Source organism: Neoarius graeffei, chromosome 1 (genome assembly GCF_027579695.1).
Source record: "Neoarius graeffei isolate fNeoGra1 chromosome 1, fNeoGra1.pri, whole genome shotgun sequence".
Lineage (NCBI taxonomy): Eukaryota > Metazoa > Chordata > Actinopteri > Siluriformes > Ariidae > Neoarius > Neoarius graeffei.
The window spans coordinates 20,935,330-20,952,963 of record NC_083569.1 but is presented as its reverse complement, the minus strand read 5'-3'; the positions used below and the strand labels follow the sequence as shown (position 1 = coordinate 20,952,963).

The 17,634-nt window shown below is 45.0% G+C and overlaps 3 non-coding genes across 3 annotated transcripts; 2 read left to right on the top strand and 1 right to left on the bottom strand.

Moving 5' to 3' along the window:
* The first annotated feature begins 11,002 nt into the window (after nt 1-11,002).
* Nucleotides 11,003-11,084, top strand: trnas-uga (transfer RNA serine (anticodon UGA)). Its single transcript has one exon. It is a non-coding gene; the product is annotated as a tRNA-Ser (tRNA).
* A 2,129-nt stretch (nt 11,085-13,213) lies between these two features.
* Nucleotides 13,214-13,286, bottom strand: trnav-uac (transfer RNA valine (anticodon UAC)). The gene has a single exon. It is a non-coding gene; the product is annotated as a tRNA-Val (tRNA).
* Nucleotides 13,287-17,522: 4,236 nt separating this feature from the next.
* Nucleotides 17,523-17,594, top strand: trnag-ucc (transfer RNA glycine (anticodon UCC)). The gene has a single exon. It is a non-coding gene; the product is annotated as a tRNA-Gly (tRNA).
* Nucleotides 17,595-17,634: the final 40 nt, after the last annotated feature.

Sequence of the window (17,634 nt, the reverse complement as noted above, 5' to 3'; positions counted from 1 at the left end):
CCAAGTTCGGGTGAGAAAAACTGTTTTGAGTCCGTTGCGTGGCTGTTTTTTGTCTAACGTTATGGCAATAGTTTACTTCCTTGTTACACATTTTATAGTAGCTGTATAATTTTCATAATGATGTCATTTTAATCTGACAAAAGTGCGGGGGATGAAATTGTGTTTCAACAAAAGTGGGGGGGATGAAACGTACGCATCCCCCGCGGGTGACACGCCCCTGATCACAGGTGTTCAGCTGAGGCTTGTGCACTGAAACTCCTCCATATTCCTTGAATAAGTTAATGATATAATGCAATGTAGAGGGTGAAATATCCAAATCCCTTCCTTTATTTCTTTGAGGAACATTTATTTTTCAACATTTCAATAATTTTCTCACGCATTTGTTGACAAACTGGAAATCCTCGGCCCATCTTTGCTCCTCAAAGACTAGGCCTTTCCTGGATATCGATTTTGTACCAAATCATGAATACAATCACCCAGGGGCGCAGATAGGATTTTTGAACTGGGGGGGACTGAGCTGTCAGCAAATGATTCCATTTTGTGTATATATGTGTGTGTGTATATATATATATATATATACACACACACTACCATTCAAAAGTTTGGGGTCACTTTGAAATGTCCTTATTTTTGAAAGAAAAGCACTGTTCTTTTCAATGAAGATCACTTTAAACTAATCAGAAATCCACTCTATACATTGCTAATGTGGTAAATGACTATCCTAGCTGCAAATGTGTGGTTTTTGGTGCAATATCTCCATAGGTGTATAGAGGCCCATTTCCAGCAACTCTCACTCCAGTGTTCTAATGGTACAATGTGTTTGCTCATTGCCTCAGAAGGCTAATGGATGATTAGAAAACCCTTGTACAATCATGTTAGCACAGCTGAAAACAGTTTAGCTCTTTAGAGAAGCTATAAAACTGACCTTCCTTTGAGCAGATTGAGTTTCTGGAGCATCACATTTGTGGGGTCGATTAAATGCTCAAAATGGCCAGAAAAATGTCTTGACTATATTTTCTATTCATTTTACAACTTATGGTGGTAAATAAAAGTGTGACTTTTCATGGAAAACACAAAATTGTCTGGGTGACCCCAAACTTTTGAACGGTAGTGTGTATACCGGTACATGTTATTTCACCTCCCTCACTGCCATCACCAGGAACTACCTGCAGGCCAGGGCAATGATAACATTTTAACATAGTCTATGGAAATCCAAAGTTTACACATTGTCATCACGCACAGAAATTGCAAAACTAGTTTTAAAACCGCTAAATTCCAACTGTTAAACATAGCGAGAGGCTGGGCTACGTGTGTGTGTGTAAAGTGTAAACCAGTGCATCCTGACTTTCTAACTATGCCTGTGTGTTGCGTGAGCGGCAGTCAGTCAACAACTCTTCGCAAAGTTTCCTTATGAAACAATATGCTCGCTGAAATTATGGCAGGGAACGCCAGATTAAACATTAAAACTGCCTTCTGAGCACTGTATCTACAGGCTACCACCGAAAGAAGGAGGCTACCAGAAAGGCTTCTCTACTCTGTACGATTTTACTTTCACTCCGACATTACTTTGAACAGACTATCAAAAAATTGCAAGGTGATATGATAAAGTAAGGCACAGTTTACTTACAGTCGTTGTTTTTTGTTGAAAAAACGATGCAATAGTTTTCTGCCTTTTGGCACCCTTCATCATGCCGTGTTGGGGTCCTGAACTAAGAGGCGCTGTCCCCGATATGCCTGTCAAACTTGTAACCATAGCAACCGAGCTCGCAACCTGTGCAGTCTGCGCAGTTGCAACTATGTCTGTACTGCTGTGCACCTCAATAAACCGAATGGTAATTAGTCTTTTGATTTTTCCGTGAGGTTTGCCTTATGCAAAGAAATAAGACAGCATAGACGTTTTTTCCTCCCTATAAGTGGGGGGGACCAAACGAGGTGAATTTAAATCTGGGTGGGACGAATCCCCCCGTCCCCCCCTCTATCTGCGCCCATGCAATCACCTGTTGGCATCATGTGTTTCAAATTACATCATTGTTTAATTGCTTTACCCCATCACTAGCCCTAAATTTCCATGTCCCAACTTTTTTTTTGGAATGTGTTGCAGACGTGAAATGCAGGAATTGATGTATATTAGTAAATTAAATGAAGTTGATCAGGCACATGCTCTCTCTCACAGCTTGTGGTTCCTTGGCTCTGTGGGTGGCTCCAGACCAGTTTGTCTAGCTGAAGGCTGAACACCACTGCTGCCTGAAACATCATGAAAATGAGGAAATAAGAAACTCCACAACTGTATAATTTTTGTGGCTTGTTTGAGATCTGACAATTATTTCTTCACCCACATCTAAAGATTTGCGATATAAGCTAGTATATCCTTATTATTATGGACAGAATATAGGCTATATATCTCATGGATATATAAATTAAATAATCAAACAGCTGGATTTCAGTTGTTGATGGCAAAATGCTGTTGACCGCAGCAGTGATTTCAATACTGCGTTTTTCTGACTTTCTATGATGCTACTTTTCTGGCTGCCAAATATAAATAATCTGTTCAATTGGACATTTGAGCTTCTATTTGGAGGGTGGAGAAATGTTTCTTCTTGAACGTATCATGCCTATCCATGTTGGAAAGTCTTAGGCACAGGCTCTAAACCGAGAATATTTAGGGGTGTGATATTTAAATGACGATGATTTACAGATGCTACATTTATCAATGACCGATCAGTCTTATGCCGTGATTTCCTCCGGGTGCTCCGGTTTCCCCCACAGTCCAAAGACATGCAGGTTAGGTTAACTGGTGACTCTAAATTGACCGTAGGTGTGAATGGTTGTCTGTGTCTATGTGTCAGCCCTGTGATGACCTGGCGACTTGTCCAGGGTGTACCCTGCCTTTCGCCCGTAGTCAGCTGGGATAGGCTCCAGCTTGCCCGCGACCCTGTAGAACAGGATAAAGCGGCTAGAGATAATGAGATGAGTATTTGTTTTACTGGCAGCACTGTGACACGTGCAGTTTTACATGTTCACCCCACATGGGTTCTTCAGTTTCTTCCCACCTCCAAAATAAACAAGACTGTAGGAAATTTGCTGGGATAAAATGTCCCTATGTGTGAATGAGCATGTAAAATGGTCTGTACATGGTGCTCTGTCAAGTTATAGTTATGGCAGTTACGTTATAGGGCCAGTGGCGCAATGGATAACGCGTCTGACTACGGATCAGAAGATTCTAGGTTTGACTCCTTGCTGGCTTGAAAACTTTAAAGGGTGGCATAGTGGTTAGCACTTTTGCCTTACAGCAAGAAGGTTCTGGGTTCGAGCTCAGTGGCTGGTGTGGGCCTTTCTGTGTGGAGTTTATATGTTCTCCCTGTGTCTGCGTGGGTTTCCTCCGGGTGTTCCGGTTTCCCCCACAGTTCAAAGACATGCAGTTAGGTTAACATGGGGTGGCCTTGGGTTGAAGTGCCCTTGAGCAAGGTACCTAACCCCTGACTGCTCCCTGGGCACTGTCGTGTGGCTGCCCACTGCTCTAGGTGTGTGTGCATGCGTTCACTGCTTCAGATGGGTTAAATGCAGAGGATAAATTTCACTGTGCTTGAAGTGTGCATGTGACAAATAAAGGTTTCTTCTTCAAAGTTAGCATATAAATAAAAAATTGGTTTGAAAAATAAATATTTGCATATGAATTCTGCTCCAAAAATCACTAAACTTTTCCACCATTATTAGATCACAGCGATTTACAGGTTAGCGGTGCTGCATGCATGACGTCATGTGCACCAATGCCTTTTTTGCATCCACATGGACTCTATACTATTCTCTGCAGTGGTGTCCGTTCTTGAAACCAATTCTGTTGAAAGAGACAAAAAGGCTCTTCAAATTCGTCCCCAATCTTTGGTTGGCTGTCTGAGGATGATTTAGAACCTATAGCCATGGAGAAAGAGGAGGACAAATATACAAGCCAAGTTGCTCGTGAAGAAGAAGAGCAACAGGGGGGCAGCCAACATGGCGTCAGTGTAATATGTGATTTGTGGAGCTCCGCAACATGATAAACGAAACCTAATGTGCTGAATTGCTAAATATGCTTAAGGGCTGATTAGAATGAACCTAATTGATAAACTAAATAGCTACTACAAGGACCTCGCTCAGAAACAATTTTTTAATCCTTGTTTTCTTTCATTTTATTCACGGTTATCCAACTAGTGCCTCAAGTTAACCATTCAGTGAACCTGCTAACTAAAGGAGAAGTGAACATATCACTATATGAACTAAACCGACAGGAGTTGGTAAGCATACTTGCTACTTTTTTCAGGTTATCCGTCAATATGGAAACAGAGGAAGGTAGCTGCGCTGTAATGCATTTCTATGCCAGAAAGTCTCTGAGTGAAAAGTTTGAACCAGATGCTTTACAAGACAAAATGGAACAGTGTTTGGTGCCACTACTAGAAACTCTGAAACCATGACCAGCCAAAAGGTCGAAGACACGTGCCAGTGACGAGGATTATAAAGAGGCTGTGCCCATCTCGCTTTTGCTAATAATAATGGAAAGAATTGAAAAGATGCAAGAAGAATCTCTCAAACGGCTGCAGTCACTTGAGGCAAAGGTTAAAGATAAGACAAATTCCATTAAAAGTGTCACTGACGTCCCTGATTCTATGGGGAAACAGGTAGAAGATGTGACAAATCAAGTCATCGCCTTACAAAGTAAAGTCCACATCTTAGAAACAGAGAACAGTGTCCTCAGAAACAATGCAGTGACCTGGATGCCTATAAAAGAAGATGGAATCTATGAGTGTCTGGCATTCCGGAGCAAGCAGGTGAGAAAGTGAAGAATATCATTGTTGACATTTTCAAACACGTCTCCCTGGACATTGTGAACCAGCTGGCTTACTCAGTGGACACTGCTCACAGATCAGGTCCCTGCTCTGCAGAGGTGCGCTCCAGCCGTTGCATCATAGTTCAATTCCTGTCACGAGCACACAGGGACATTGGCAGTGGCATTTCCAAAACCCAAGGGCTGTCTTGAGATCACTGAAATATGCACAACTCACAGCAAACCCAAGGAAGTGTGCAATTTGGTGGGTGGAAGTACAGTATCTGGGCTTTCACTTGGGTCATGGGCAGGTGCGTCCCTAAATTGATAAGAATGCAGTGGTTGTGGCCTGCTCAAGACCAAAAAAGGGGTGAGGCAGTTCCTGGGGCTGGCTGGCTATTACAGGAGGTTTTTCTTAATTTTTTGGACTTTACCAGCCTGCTGACTGAGCTGACTAAAAAGGGAGCACTAGCGCTTATCTAGTGAACAGAGCAACTATGCAATGGAGGACGGATCAATGCAAACAGGCTTTTTCACGGATTGAAATATTGTTTCTCCAAGACCCTCGGTGTAAACATAAATACACAAACAAAACAAGCATTGATCTTAAAAAAAGCACACACATACAATACCACACAAGCAGAAATAGTGCAAATTGTATTAGTGCAAATGGTAATAGTAACAGTGCAAAATGGCTAAGGATATGGGAGTATCTGCAATATGCAAATCATGATCCATTTACAGGATGAGTAGTGAGCAGATGTTGAGGTGAGGAAGTGTCATAAAGTGACAAGTGCTTTATTACTTGACAATACTACAGATGAATTGGAGTAACAGACTGAGTTATTTGGAGATAGGGGAGAGAGAGAGAATTCAGCATCCCAACAGCATGGTATATAAAGCTGTTCGCCAGTCTGGTGGAGCTAGCTTGGAGGCTTTGGTACCTTTTTCCAGAAGGCAGAGGACTGAAGAAGGTGTGTGAAGGGTTAGTAGGTCGATGTTTTGGTTGTACATGGCTGCCTGCATCACTGTCCCAGTCTGTAATGTCAAAACAGTTCTGAAGTGCAGAAGTAGCACCTCTGGCTGCACACGTATCTCTTTCAGAACTGATTTGGTCACTTTCACCCTTGGCCTGTATGCTGGCTTTAGCATAACTGTGATGTGGTCAGGGAGTCCGAGGTGGGGGACGGGGGCAGCCTTGTATGCTCCTTTGTTGTTAGTGAAAACAAGGTCCAGTGTATTATTTCCTCTTGTCGGGAAATCAACGTGTTTGTGTAGCTTGGGTAAAACAGACTTTGGATTGGCATAGTTAAAATCCCCAGCAAGAATAAGAAATCTATCTGGGTGGGCTGGCTCTTGCTCACTGATAGCTTGGTACAGTTCACTTAGTGCTGCCTCTCTGTTGCTGTTATTAGTGCTGGGTGGAATGTATACAGTTACTAACAAAATAGCTGTAAATTCCATCAGCAGGTAAAAAGTTCAGCACTTCATGATCATAAACTCCACCAGAGCTGAACAGTGTTTAGAAACCACTATCATATCCCGACACTGAGCATTGCTTGGTCTTACCTCCCACTTCCCAGGCTCCATCAGCTATGTGGCACATTAGCCAGTCTAGCTGTATGGCGGAGTCCGGGATGGTGTTATTTAGCCATGTTTCTGTGAAAATACAAACACATTTTCTCGTGTTGCACTGGGTGGCTCTCAGAAGGTGTACATGGTCCATCTTATTGTCTATGGAATGAACATTGGCGAATATGATGGATGGTACTGCTGGTCTATTTGGATGAGCCGCTAGCCTCGCCTGTGTCCCTCTGCACTTTCCCCTTTCCTGCTTCCTCTCACAATGCCTGCAGTGCCCCCTCTCCTGATAGGAAACAGTACTTGAAGTCAGTGATGTTGTGTTCTGGCAGAGTCGGCTGAGGCTCTAGAGTTTTTGTTCTTGTGCTGTTTGTCAAGCTGTGTTCACTTGTTCTGCCAATATTCACCAGAAACTGGCGACTGTACTTGTGTCTTAACGTATACAGACATGTAGACATAGATGAAGAAACATTTCAAAACACCATGTTATTGGGTTTGCGAGGGGTTGCTGCATCCATACATGCCGCCATCTTGAAACCATCTAATAACCATTAGATAAACCAACTTTTTTTTTTGAGTGTGTTGCAGGCATCAAATTCTGAGTTTGTTTATATTTACAAAATACAATTAAGTTGGTCAGTAAAATTATTGAAAATCTCTTCTTTGTCCTTTTGTCAGTTAAATAAAGGTTCACATGAATTAACACATCACAGATATTTGTTTTAATTGCTTTTTGGAAAATATCTCAACTTTTCTGGAAATGGGGTTAGTATTAGTCCATATGGAGATTATAACTAGGGGGCGTGTCACTCTGTGTAATCATCTGACAAGGCTGTTCCTGATTCGCTGAGTGAATCTACAGCGCTGGGCTCATTCAGTTTGCTCAAAGCCTCATTTTATATCATTGTTTATTTTTCTTTTCTTCTTCTTTATGATGGTGCTGTTGTACTTGGCTTCACAAAAGTCCAAAATAGTAATCTTTAAAACATGTGTTAACCAAAATAAGACAATGTAGAAGCCAAAAAATGAAATATTATACTGATTTTTTTTCTTTGAAAGACAGGAGGGCTTAGTCCTGCTAGCCCACAAGCTGCCGCTGGCGATTATACAGTTGAAGATTAATGGGGAAAAAAATCTCGTCTTTCTGTAAATCTTCAACTGTCCAGTTTCAGTGAGTCTATTGCCATTGTATCCTCAGATTCCGGTTCTTGGCTGACAGGACTGGAACTTGATGTGGTCTTCTGCTGTTGTAGCTCATCCAACTTAATGTTCGATGTGTTGTGCATTTTGAGATGGTTTTCTGCTCACCATGATTGTAAAATTTGGTTATTTGAATTGTCAGAGTGTAACACTTTGGCAGCTTGTGTAATTTCTAACAGCGGGAATACAGATATCACATTTCTGTATATTGTATATATCAGATACTCACTGTGAATGTCTGAAATTCCTCGTGGTGTTTGCTATTCAGTGGGGCATAGTGGTGTTTTCTCTGTTTCAGGTTAGGTCAGGAAAAAGTGCAGACATTCTCTTTTCATTTAATGTTTTGGTTTATGATTGTGCTGTTACTCACCTGAAAGCTTTTAGCATCAGCAGCTTGTTTCATTTTCCAATATATAACCAGAAAAAAAATATATCTGGTGTTTGTTCTAATTAATGTCTATTATGACCCTGTAAATATTGTTGAAATCATGTACGTTGTTTGACATGTCACCTGATATCAACAGTAAATATGCTCTGAGTAATGTAAAAACCCTGCCCCAATATGGTGGTGTGACTAACTGCCTCCTAAAGACATTTTACAGGGCCATGATACGTCATTAATTCTCTGTAGATACTGAAATACTGCATGAATGGAGGTAGATATAACATGTCTGCATAACTCTAAATAATTTACATTTAAGTCAGGTAATGTGGTTTCTTCACTGTTGTGGATTTTCATGCAGTGTTGGTTGTCCCTGTCTCTTTGTTTCTGTTTCCTTTGCAGCTGTGTGTAATCAAACCCAACCTCCTTGTGTGGAGGCCGCTGTGGTTTTATTTTACACAAGTCTCTGAAAGTGCTTCGAACATCCTTTACCAGATTTTAGTGTAACATAGATACAGTACATCCAATGAGATTTGGGCTCAAAAATATATTAAACAGACCTGCAAGAGACACACATAAAGAACACATTAAATCTCATAATGTATCTGAAGACTCAAACTGACATTGTCTTGCAAAAGTATTCATCTGCCTTCGTATTTGTCCTGTTTTGTCGCATTACAAGCTGGAATTAAAATGGATTTTGGGGGGTTAGTACCATTTGATTTACACAACATGCCTCCCACTTTAAAGGTGAAAATTGTTGTTTTATTGTGACACAAACAATAATTAAGATGAAAAAAACAAACATCTAGAGGAGAGGCACATGATCTGCTTTGGTTTCTATGTTAGATTGATAAATGACGTGATAATATTTAGAATTGTGATATTTAAATGACAATGGTTTTCACCCACCACATTTATCAATGCCCAATCATTCTTACACTGTGATTGGCAAGATGCAAACGTTTCATGAATCACATGTGAACCCTGTCATATGATGATTTCTGCATGTTGAGCTGCGCTGGTTTCTACATTAGATTGATAAATGAAGTGCATGACATCATCCTTGTTAGTATAGTGGACAGTATCTCCGCTTGTCATGCGGAAGACGGGGGTTTGATTCCCTGATGAGGAGGCTTTAAAAATTTATTAATGTGGGCATTTCTAGTTATTAACTACACGGTTCAAAGACATGCATTTCGGGTAACATGGGCTGGTCTCGGGCTGAAGTGCCCTGGAGCAACGTACTGAAAGGAGATACGCAGAACCATGGCCTTGCTTTTAAATGCCTTGAGACCTCAAGTATGGCATAGGAATAGTTCCTACTCATCACCTAGTGGCCAGTGTTAGTAATTACCGGTCATACACACCGCCTAGTGGCCAGTGTTAGTAATTACCGGTCATACACACCGCCTAGTGGTCAGTGTTAGTAATTACCGATCATACACACCGCCTAGTGGCCAGAGTTAGTAATTACCAGTCATCCTAGTGGCCAGGGTTAGTAATTATCAGTCAATGACTGATAATTACTAACACTGGCCACTGACAGTCATACACACTGCCTCGTAGCTAGTGTTAGTAATTACCAGTCATACACACCGCCTAGTGGCCAGTGTTAGTAATTACCAATCATACACACCGCCTAGTGGTCAGTGTTAGTAATTACCAGTCATACACTCCGCCGAGTCTATGTGTCAGCCCTGTGATGACCTGGTGACTTGTCCAGGGTGTACCCCGCTTTTCGCCCGTAGTCAGCTGGGATAGGCTCCAGCTTGCCTGCGACCCTGTAGAAGGATAAAGCGGCTAGAGATAATGAGATGAGATGAGACACACCGCCTAGTGGCCAGTGTTAGTAATTACCAGTCATACACACCGCCTAGTGGTCAGTGTTAGTAATTACCAGTCATACACTCCGCCGAGTCTATGTGTCAGCCCTGTGATGACCTGGTGACTTGTCCAGGGTGTACCCCGCTTTTCGCCCATAGTCAGCTGGGATAGGCTCCAGCTTGCCTGCGACCCTGTAGAACAGGATAAAGCGGCTAGCGATAATGAGATGAGATGAGATGAGATGAGATGAGATGAGATGAGATGAGACACTCCGCCGAGTGGTCAGTGTTAGTAATTACCAGTCATACACACCACCTAGTGGTCAGTGATAGTAATTACCAGTCATACACACCACCTAGTGGTCAGTGTTAGTAATTACCAGTCATACACTCCGCCGAGTCTATGTGTCAGCCCTGTGATGACCTGGCGACTTGTCCAGGGTGTACCCCGCCTTTCGCCCATAGTCAGCTGGGATAGGCTCCAGCTTGCCTGCGACCCTGTAGAAGGATAAAGCGGCTAGAGATAATGAGATGAGATGAGACACACCGCCTAGTGGCCAGTGTTAGTAATTACCAGTCACACACACCGCCTAGTGGTCAGTGTTAGTAATTACCAGTCATACACACCACCTAGTGGCCAGTGTTAGGCGACGTCTCCCACGCTGCTTTGAGTGTGCTGCCGACGCCATCTGAAATTGGGTTTGTTGAAAGGCAGCCGGAGCCTTGTTCCGTGGCGGCTTTTACCCGAGCTTGTCTGGCAAAAGAGGGAGTGGTTCCAAGTCCAGGTATCTGTCCTAAACGGAAAGGGCTCCTCTCCTGGACAGGTCGAGTCAAAGCACGGTCGTAAAACGTTTGCCGGAAAGTCCGTGTTTTCTGCAAACTTGTAAAAGCACTGCCCAGAGTATTGCAATAGTGAGCCAAGCGCATGGCCCACGCGTGAGAGCAGCATGAGACCTCAGCATGTGCCACGCCGGATTCGCACTAGGTGTGGCGAGTCAGGGTGGCTGAGCGGTCTAAGGCGCTGCGGTCAAGTTGCAGCCTCCTCTGGAGGTGTGGGTTTGATTCCCACTTCTGACATTTGCTGCAGCAGGTTGTAGATGGGCCTTGTGGCCCATGCTTGGTGTGAAAACGGAGGCTTTGGCTGGTGTGCCTTTGCAAAAGAAAAAAAAGTTGCTCAAAGCAATTTTTTGTTGCACTTGAATTTCAGGGCCGCCAGTAGTCATGGCCGAGTGGTGAAGGCGATGGACTTGAAATCTGTTGGGGTTTCCCCGTGCAGGTTCGAATCCTGCTGGCTACGTGCGGTGTGAAATTTGGGGCCTGTCGAGTGTTGCCCACATCGGTCTGGCTGGCAGCGGATGGGTTTTGCCAGGGCCCCTGTGCTCTCGGCCTGAAACGGGGCGGCGGTCTTCCTTTGATCACCCAATATAGGCATTTGAGCAGTGACCCAAGTGCATTGCCAACTCACGTGGTCAACGATGTGTCTGGCCGAGCGGACTAGGAGCAGTGTCCGGCTAGCGGTATCCAGCAAAGAAGCATTCTTCTACCTTGATCCTGAGGTCTGTTAAGTCCTGCTTACTGATGTTCGGGATGGTGTACTGATAGCACGCCGAAATCCAGTTTTGCATCTTGAGGTACTGAAACGGATGCCTTGATGTTTCCCTACGCAATACAGCATGCTTACGAGTAAGTTTGAGATTCCGTTTGCCATATGATGGGTGAAAACTGGTCATTGCAGTCCATTCTAGGGTTTCATTTTACAACCCTGGCTTTATTTAGCAGCGCTGCCCACAGACGGTTGTACATCCAGTGAATCAATGAGGCTAGGCTGTAGACTCGTTCACGTCCAACCTGAGGATTTTGCCTCCCTGAAGCGTAGGCGTTTTGAAACGAAGTGCACCGAAGCATCTCCTGATAATTTGTCCATGCTGTCCCGAGGCCCCGTGTGCAGTCGTGGCCACCTGGTTAAAGCGATGTCCTCGATGTCCACTCGACGTCTCCCACGCTGCTTTGAGTATGCTGCTGACGCCATCTGAAATTGGGTTTGTTGAAAGGCAGCCGGAGCCTTGTTCTGTGGCGGCTTTTACCCGAGCTTGTCTGGCAAAAGACGGAGCGGGTCCAAATCCAGGAATCTGCCCGAAACGGAAAGGGCTTCTCTCCCGGACAGGTCGAGTCAAAGCACTGTCTTAAAAAGTGTGCAGAGGTTGCTTGGAAAAGCACTGCCCAGAGTATTGCAATAGTTGGCCAAGCGCAATGCCACTTTGCAGCGTTCTGATGCCGTGTGCAGCCCTGTTGACCTGACCTCACTCCGTAAACGAGCAACGAAGTGGCATTTGAGAACACCAGCTCCCCGTGACGAATTGCAATGTCCATGCTTCCACAGTCAACAGAAATGTAGATCGTGCCCGATTTTGTTTTTAAAGCAGCCGTCACGGACCTTGATGGAAAACCAGAGAGGCAGGGAAACCGTGCAAACGAGGTTTTGTCCCGACGGTCGTCTGCACCTAGGAGAACATGACAACCACTAAGCTACAGAAAGCAATCCGGTCACGTTAAGGGTCTGTCTTTCTGGCTGTTTCGAGGGTACCTGATTTTAGCAAGGCGATAACTGGACGTTAAGGGAAGCAGAGCTCAAAAGGCAAAGCATGGCTCTGCCAGGTTTCTCAGGAGCGTCTATTCGCTTGTCAGGTGAAAGGGGAAACCACTGCACAGCAGAAAACACGCGAAGCTTTTTCAGCGTCTCGGTTTGGGACTGTTCCAAAAGGCACGGACGGAGCAGAGATCGCAGCTCGACATTTGTTCGCCGCCAAGTTCAAGAAAAGGGGCACCGATTCCGCCCGGCTTCGAATCGGGGACCGTTCTCGTGTTAAGCGAACGTGGCAGCCGCTACAGCACAGAAACCACGCGTGTGTTAGCTCTTGCCTGGGCCTCAAGAAGAACACAGATCACGCTTAAGCGACTGTCACGAGGATAGGGGCACGGACTTGGTGTCGTAGAGATGACCTGGTGGTCGAGTGTGACGAGGATCAGCGCTGAAAAGCGCTGCAACAACATCACGGGAAGAAATCAAATGCCTTGTTTGGACGGGCCAAGGAGATGACTGAGGACTGTTTCTTCCGCTTTCCACGAGCGACGTAAGTAGATGTTTGCAGGGTTGAATGACATCAGTTTGCCCCTGTGTACGTTCGACCCATGAAGCAGTGAACAACACGGGCTCCTGCGTGTTTTCCTGTCGTTGGCAACAAGCGACAGGTGTATATTTGTTCACAAACACAGAACTGGAGAGTCACTGTTTAAGATTTGTTCAGCAAATGTGTCCATACCTTGGCTGGTGAAAAGCAAACACTTCTGTAGTTGGCACGGTCAGAGCAGAGATCACAGCTCAGCAGTCACTCAAAAAATAAATAAATAAACAAACCCACCCACCGCTGTTTCTGCCCGGTTTCGAACCAGGGACCTTTCGTGTGTAAGACGAATGTGATAACCACTACACTACAGAAACCTCAGTGCTTGGACCGATCAGCTGTTGCCTGGGCCTCAAGTTCAGAAGCAATGTGTTGCTCCCGGCTCTGCTGTGCTATGGCTGCCTCATTCCTCCTACATATTAGTATGAGTTGCCCGGTCTTCCAGCTCCCAGGCTGCAGGGGGAGCTGATTAACTTGGCGGGCTGGCCATGGTGGCCAATAGGCCAGCTGATTGGTAGTTGGGTGGAGGCGTTTAAAAGCACCTCCTCCAGGTCTGTCGGCGGTCTCATTCTTGCTCTGGCTTGGCTGCTCTGGCCCTGTGGCTACGAGGGCTGGTTGCAGCCTCTTCTTTGACTCTCTCTCTCTCCCTCTCCCTTTATCTTTTTACGCACTACACTGCATGAAGCTGACTTTCACTACACATTTGAGTAGCTTAAATTTACTGACTGGGTTTGAATCTCTTTTAATAAATGATCATAGTATAACGTTACGTTCGGTGTGGTCTCCTCTATGTTATCTCCGCTTTGAGCCAAGTGGGCATAACATATGGGGGCTCGAGCCGTCTTTGTTCCCGACGTTTTCGTTGTTTAAAAAGATACTGTATGTAGTTCCCTAGAGTTGTGAACCGGCATATGTTTTGACTAGGCTGCTCTCATTGCTATTGGTAGAGCGTGAGGTGTGTAGAGCGACGTCATTGGTCTCAAGTTTTTGTGAATGAAGGAGACGTATGTTTGGCCTGCCGGCTTCTCACAGTGTTTGTTTTGGGGGGATTTACATCGTAAGTGTAACGTTATACATGTTTGATCGGGGAAGAGTTGAGCAGAATAGAGCATTTAGTCCAACCAGTTTTGTTTATTTTGTTTCTTTTTTTGCGAAGTGTATTTGTGATCCCGTAACAGGGTATCAGCGTGCAGAGCCTAGCCATCCCCATTCTAGAGCGTTTCGGCGCTTGGGTAGGCCGTAGTGTCACTGGAGCCTGGACCTTGGGCACCGCCGTGGATCTCCGTGCTGGATCGATTAACGGGACAGCTTGGCTCCAGCGGTATAGGTGAGTGAATCCTTTTGGTTCGCTGATCCTCGGTTCTTGGGCTCAGTGTGAAGATAGGTTAGTCTAGTGGTGGGTAAATGTTTAGGGGGAGCTCTGCTGTTATTTTGTTGCGTGTATTACAGATCACTTTGCCTGTAGTTTATCGTGTTTGGTTGGTTAAGTTAACCTGAAAGGCAATGTGTGTTTCTGTTTGTTGCGCATTTTTTTTTTTTTTGATCGTTGAGTGTTGTCAAATTAGCATTAGAAAATGAGCGTGTTTGATGCTTTCGTTGCGTCCCCATCTGAGGCGTTATTTGCGGCTTTAACTAAAGAACAGTTGAATAGTGTAGCCGACCATTATGGGATCGAAGTAATGTTGCCTAAATCAGCAAAGAAAGATGAACTTGCTACATTTATTTCTGAGCGCTTGAAGGAGAAGGACGTATTGCCTGGTACCAAGCCACAGGAGCAGACGAGTCAGGGGGCGTCTTTATTGAAAAGTCCTTCGAGTCCAGTAATGCAATCGGGGCAATCTAGCAAATTATCTTTCGAGCAACAAAAAGAATTGCTGCAAATGCAACATAGCTTGTTAATGGAACAAAAACGATTGGAGGCTAATGAAAGAGAAAAGGATCGTCAGTTGGAGTTGAGACGTTTAGATCAGGTCCGTGTAGTGGAGCGAGAGAAGCTTAAGGTCTCCTTGCCATCGGGCCTGGCCCATATGGTTAAATTCCTTCCTAAATTTGATGAAAGAGATCCTGATGTGTTTTTCTCTTTGTTCGAGAATGTGGCTCTTGATCAGGAGTGGAGTGATGAAGAGAAAGTGTTACTATTACAGACAGCTCTGATTGGGCGTTCGCAACAAGCTTTTATTGCTCTGTTGCCTTCCGAAAGGAAGAGCTATAAATCAGTTAAGGAGGCAGTGTTGAAGTGTTATGAATTAATTCCCGAAGCTTACAGACAACGATTTCGTTCATGGAAAAAAATCTGATAAGCATACACATGCCGAACTGGCTAGAGATTTGTCTAGTTTTTTCAACCGTTGGCTTGTAGGATGTTTTTTTCAGTCATTTGGAATTACATAGGCGGGAGGAATTAAAAGTTTTGATTTTGGAATTTTCTTGTTTGTTTTCAGATACACCGTCTTGCACCAACTTGATGGAGCACGACATTGATGTCGGAGATGCAACACCTATACGACAGAGATTCTATCGCGTGGCACCCGACAAGCGTCAGAGTTTAGATGAGAGTGTCCAGTATCTACTTGATAATGGGCTAGCTAAGCCATCGTACTCTAGTTGGTCGTCCCCGTGTTTGCTCGTTAAGAAATCAGACAACACCTTCAGATTCTGTACTGATTACAGGAAAGTGAATGCGGTGACGAAACCAGACTCTTACCCGTTGCCTAGAATGGAAGATTGTATCGATCAAGTTGGTGCAGCACGTTTTGTTAGTAAATTTGATTTACTTAAAGGTTATTACCAGGTTCCGTTGTCTCCTAGGGCTCAAGAGGTGTCCTCTTTCATCACCCCTACTGGTCTCTATTCTTACACCCGCATGTCGTTTGGGCTACGCAACGCCCCCTGCAGTTTCCAACGACTCATGAACCGAGTCGTTGCGGGACTGGAGGGGTGCGCGGTGTATATTGATGACGTCGTTTGCTATGCAGATACATGGGAGGTCCATCTGTCACGCATTCGGGCACTGTTTGAGCGGTTGGTGGCAGCAACCCTCACAGTGAACTTAGCTAAATGTGAGTTTGCTCAAGCTACAGTGGAATACTTTGGTAAGATAGTTGGTCAGGGCCATGTTCGACCAGTTAGGGCCAAGGTCTTGGCGATAGATAATTTTCCACCTCCAGCGACAAAAAAGGAACTGATGCGTTTCTTAGGGATGATCGGGTATTACCGGAGTTTCTGTTGTAATTTTTCTTCTGTTACGGCACCTTTGACTAATTTACTCAAAAGTTCAGTGAAGTTTCAGTGGTCTGCTGAGTGTCAGCAGGCCTTTGATAATGCCAAAGCACTGTTGAGTTCTGCGCCCGTCCTGGCGGCTCCTAGGCTGGATGACCCGTTCCAGTTACAGGTTGACGCTAGTCAGGTTGGGGCGGGTGCAGTTCTTTTACAGCGGGATGCAAATGGTGTGGATAGACCAGTTTGTTACTTTTCCAGAAAATTCAACCGTCACCAGTACAATTACTCTACGATCGAAAAGGAGGCTCTTGCCCTGGTCTGGGCCCTCCAACATTTTGAGGTTTATGTTGGTGGTGGTGTGCACCCACTTATTGTTTACTCTGATCACAACCCTTTAACTTTTCTTTCTTCTCTCCAGAATCCCAACCAGCGCTTGATGCGTTGGGCACTTTTTCTACAGCCCTACGAGTTGTCCATTAGGCACATTAGGGGCGTGGATAACATCATGGCGGACGCCTTGTCTCGGGCGCCCGAGTAAAAGGGGTGTCCTCCTTCTGTATCGTCTTCACCTCTTCTCACTTGGCTGTCTAGGCGCCAGGTTTAGCTGGGTGGATGTGGTGAAGGACTGTATGGGGGGGGGGGACACACTGTTGGGGTGGTGGAGTGTGGGTGTGTGAGTATATGTGTATGCATGTAGTTAATGGCTTTCAGGATAACTGTGTCTAATGTACTGTAATGTTTTTTAATGTTTAAGTCAAGTGTGTGTTTGTATGTTGGGGTTAGGATTGCGTGTGGTCCCTGTCAGAACCCAGGCATGGGTGTCTGTCTTATGGGGGGAGTGATGTTGCGCCCGGCTCTGCTGTGCTATGGCTGCCTCATTCCTCCTACATATTAGTATGAGTTGCCCGGTCTTCCAGCTCCCAGGCTGCAGGGGGAGCTGATTAACTTGGCGGGCTGGCCATGGTGGCCAATAGGCCAGCTGATTGGTAGTTGGGTGGAGGCGTTTAAAAGCACCTCCTCCAGGTCTGTCGGCGGTCTCATTCTTGCTCTGGCTTGGCTGCTCTGGCCCTGTGGCTACGAGGGCTGGTTGCAGCCTCTTCTTTGACTCTCTCTCTCTCCCTCTCCCTTTATCTTTTTACGCACTACACTGCATGAAGCTGACTTTCACTACACATTTGAGTAGCTTACATTTACTGACTGGGTTTGAATCTCTTTTAATAAATGATCATAGTATAACGTTACGTTCGGTGTGGTCTCCTCTATGTTATCTCCGCTTTGAGCCAAGTGGGCATAACAAATGGCACTCAGGCATCTGTCCCCAGGCCAGGCACGCAGCGTTGGTGCTATAGTGGCTAGCATAGCTGCCTTCCAAGCAGTTGACCCGGGTTCGATTCCCGGCCAACGCACACCCTTTAACGCTTCGTTTCCCTGATGAAAGGCAGAGAG